The following is a 4442-nucleotide window of genomic DNA, read 5'->3' as shown; positions in this document are numbered from 1 at the left end:
TGACATTTCCAGTTCTGCGGATAACCCACTACTATTGTGGACTACTGGAGTATATTGGATTATTTTGCTGAATTCATGCATCTGCAATATATGAATGGCAATGGAATATCCATCTCTGACAAATTAAATAAAAGGGGGATATAAATGAAGGGCCATTTTAACATGTTTATTGAGTACATCATATTTATTGATGGCCCTTATTGCAGATTTTAAGGGCATATTTAGGGACAAAACCAATTCTCTGTTTTAATGGAGATTCCAAAGAATTTACACATTTTTAGATGCTTATGAGCTCTGTTTGGTGTTGGGGGTATAAACAAATGAATCACCAGCAGGGAAAGAAAGAACCTGACCCTTGGGTGCTCATGATAGGCTGTTTGATTTACTACACAGACTCACATGCATGTGCCCACAGCCGAGGTTCAGACCTGTGAACGTGCTTCCATATATCACTTTTACTTTATTATTTAAAAAAGAAAAGAATTAAAGGGAAAAGAAATTAATTTGCTGTATTTTCTTCTGAAACTGAGACAGAAAAGGACAATAGATAAAGATATACAGGTATATTTTGCTACATTACTGCAATGATACATTACAATTTCAAAGGATGCAACTATAGGAGGGGCAGCACTATGTTGTAACTTCAAAGTCCTGTTTCAGGATCAAACCTTAACCAATTCTTGAACATTTACTTTCTGTCATTCAACCTCTCTTTACTAGGAGGTATTTTCATGAATTATTCCACAGGTTGATATTCACATGTACCATATGTGGAATTTTATTACATTAATTTCCCCATCTGAAATCACAATTAGATTGTCTTCTGCTGAACTTCTTTTATGCTTAAAAGATTGACCACATAGTGTATATTATATGCAATGAAGTTTTACTGTACTAGTTATGCTGATGATGGTGGTAGTGTTGGTAACAGAATTAAACTAAGGCTTATTTTCTGTTTTGGAGGGATTGTTTTTGTCTGTTCTCAACTCCAAATTTATGTTTGAGTCCTAATCCCCCGTTTGATGGTCTTTAGAGGTCCAGCCTTTAGAAGTTTTAGACGAGACTTAGATGAGGCTATGAGGCCAGGGACTAATGTCCGTAATGGCATTAATGTCCTTAGAACTAGAGAGGGGGAAGTCTCCCTCTCTTTCTGTCATCTTAAAGAGCAAGAGGGTTGAAAGTAGTTCAAGTGAGAAACAGTACCCTCACGGGTAAGCACAAGCTAAGACATTTACTACAGATTCGCTATATGCGAGAAAAATATAAGCTAAGGTTTAATTTATATGTAAGTTGTCATTTAATTTATTTAACAATAATTGGCTACTATTAATGCTGGTTCATGGGTGAGGAAACTGAAACAGGGACATTTAAGTAATTTTCTAAGACTTATTCACTCAGTCAGTAACAGAAAATCCATCCAAGTTAAAGCATTATTTTCTCAATCACAACAGCATACCGCTTTCTAGTGTTATGCGTTCTTTCGTTTCAATTGGATTCAGAAGTCATTGCAAAAAAATGACTTTCAAAATTCAGTAATATATATTAATTTAGCAGCATACAATCATGAATAGTGGTAGATTCATTAAAGTTGAATTAATAACCTCTCTTTAGAAAGATTTAAAGCTTCAAGAATGTTTTATGGAGCTAAAATACTTCAAAAAATTGTTCCCAACTTTATAAATGTATAGTAAAATAGACTTGGAGTCATTCATTATTTTAGCTATTCAATATACATGAATGCAACATGACATTCACATTATGAATATCAGTAACTAAATAGAAGCCAAATCGTTGATTAGACAACATAAATGTGTTGACCAAGATGACAATGCTGCAGTTTTGTAGTAGAATCCCGAAAATGATTACCTCTTGAATGCTAGAGACAGTATCCAGGCTGACGTCACTTAAACTGACACTGGAAATGCGAATCCCCTTGCAAACCAAAAGATGAATTAACTAAAATTGGAAACTGTGAGCTGATAGATCGTTTAAAATAAATTTTACTGTCTCTTAAATACACTATTTTTCCTTACATAGTCCAAAAGCTATTATACATAACATTAACCTAAGTGTCTCTCTCTCTCTCTCTCTCTCTCTCTCTCTCTCTCTCTATCTCTATCTCTCTCTCTCTCTCTGTTCATATGTGTATGATTGCAGTGAGATTAATCTAGGTAATTAAATAAACTCTATTCTCAGCTTATATAGTTCTCTCTACATAAAGCTATATGTGATATTTTATAAAACTAAAATAATTTTATAAAAGATTTCTCAGTGTTCATGCTCAAGAAACTTAAGATGGCAATAGAAGTAATGTTGAACTTTCTTTACTGAAACAATTAAATCTCAATTATTACATGCATGGAATGAGACAGCATATTTTAATATTATTGTCACTAACTAATACTGTAAGAAAAAAGAAAAAAGAAAATAAATAATAATAGTACTGTAAGAAAAAAAAAACACTTTTTCTAAAAATCGTAAGAAAATAGTAATTTACTTCAGTTTGCACTAATTATGCTTATGAGGTTATCCAATTTATGAGCATCAAGCCCATTAACAAGCTTATATTAACTGGAAATTATATATATGTAATATATATTATATTTTAAATACATTATGAAATACACTTGAGTAAAATCATGTGGAAGAATTTAAATGGAAAAGGAAAGGTACAGTATAAATATCCTATTCGGTGGAGAATTTATGCATTTATATGTAAAAAATGTGAGACAATAGCTAACAAAATATTTTAATATTCAGATTTAACTGGCTGCATAATACAAAGTAATACACCAGGTTCTTTTGGAAATGTTAATATTTTCAATATGCTAGAAACCACATTTTTGCATCTGTTCACTCTTTTAAGGAAAACAATATTTGCTTTATAAATGCTTATAGAATTGCAGGAATCATAAAAATTATTTTACAGGTAATACAAATATGTTCACGTCATTTATCTAATAAAGCAGAGACCCTCTGTGAGTTGGAATTAGGTAAATACATGGCTGTAAAGAAATAATGAAAGGAATCATATCAAGTTAAAAATGAAAAGCAAAAGAAGACAAATATTTTGAGTAATACATCTTAAATATAAGAGCAGTCATTTCTTATGTTTAATGTTCAAAATTAAGTGCCATGGTGAGATTATGATCCAACTATTTGAAGTACTAAGCAGTTATAATTTCATTATATCTGATCAAATATCTATTCTGGTCCATAAGATACATGCTCCTCGCTTTTCTTCCACTGTAGCCTACTTTGGCAAAGGTCAGTAAGGTCTAGACACTGACATGCATGTTGCACATGTAGAACAGAAGTGTGAAAAGTCATCTTCTGAATGTTCTGTGCATCATTTGGAGCAATAAACCACAGGAATTATTCTGTGTCATTGTAGGCTGGAGCTGATGCATGAATTGTGTTAGTCAGAAAGACAGGACTGTTTTCAATGCAATCCTGAGGGAGTCCCTCAGAAAAAGGAAAACAGTGATTTGGAAGATTCATTTTGGTGACAGCTGGCAGATTTCTTAAAGGTTATTCTATTTTACCCACACTACACAGTTATATAAGTGTCCCCACGTGGAGCATGTTAAGGGACCATGCGTTTAGTCACACTGCAATTATAAAATGTATGTATCATGGCAAAAGAAGAGAAAGAAGGAGGAAATGTTGCATTAAATGCCAGTTTTACTGTAATACACTTATATTTTCATTTTACCAGTTTTTGCTTTATTTCCATTAGCAAACTGAAAATGAAGTCTAAATATATTTTTCTATCTTTACAACAGACTGAAACCCCATTTGAATATCTTCCTTTGTTTCTATTTTCTTCCAAATTATATATTTGCTTTATTGGAGTGGTATTTTACAGAGATTTTTTTTTGTCACAATAGGTTGGTAGTTGTGGAAAATGGTGTTTAAGGAGGGTAAATTCATGTGAAAATATTAGTTGATTGAAGAATTTTTTTTCTTCAATGGTCAAATGCAACTTATTTTAGAAAGCTTCTTTTAAACACTACATTTTTTTATTTTTTTCAAAGTTTTATTGATAAACAGCAATGAGACAGTTTCAAATCCAATCGGAAGAACAGTTTCAACAAATAACACACTGTATATATTCTTCTCAGTGGTTAATTGCTGTACAAGAAGTGGACTTGTGATCCTATTTACAAACACCATTAGAACAAATCATTCTATTCATTAAGAGAATGCAAATATATATCTATCCTGACCACTTGGAATACACAAATACAAAATGGACATTCATCGGTATACCCCATTTTTTCTCAGTTCCGTTATTGGATATTATAGGTGTGTAAACTCAGCAAAATATTCTAAAACAGTACAGTAGCCATAATAGCATTGGGTCTTCTGTTTAACTGGCAATGTCAGAAATTATTGACCTGAGTCCCCCACAGCTCAACATAACAGCATGGCTTTATTTC

The 4442-nt window shown here is 32.2% G+C and overlaps 1 pseudogene; it reads left to right on the top strand.

Moving 5' to 3' along the window:
• The first annotated feature begins 1101 nt into the window (after positions 1-1101).
• LOC101559778 overlaps positions 1102-4442 on the top strand; it is a 37376-nt pseudogene continuing 34035 nt past the window's right edge.

This window comes from Octodon degus, unplaced genomic scaffold (assembly GCF_000260255.1).
Source record: "Octodon degus isolate 3935 unplaced genomic scaffold, OctDeg1.0 scaffold00024, whole genome shotgun sequence".
NCBI classification, from domain to species: domain Eukaryota; kingdom Metazoa; phylum Chordata; class Mammalia; order Rodentia; family Octodontidae; genus Octodon; species Octodon degus.
Note: the sequence above shows the minus strand (reverse complement) of the source record. Positions and strands in the feature narration are given on the sequence as shown.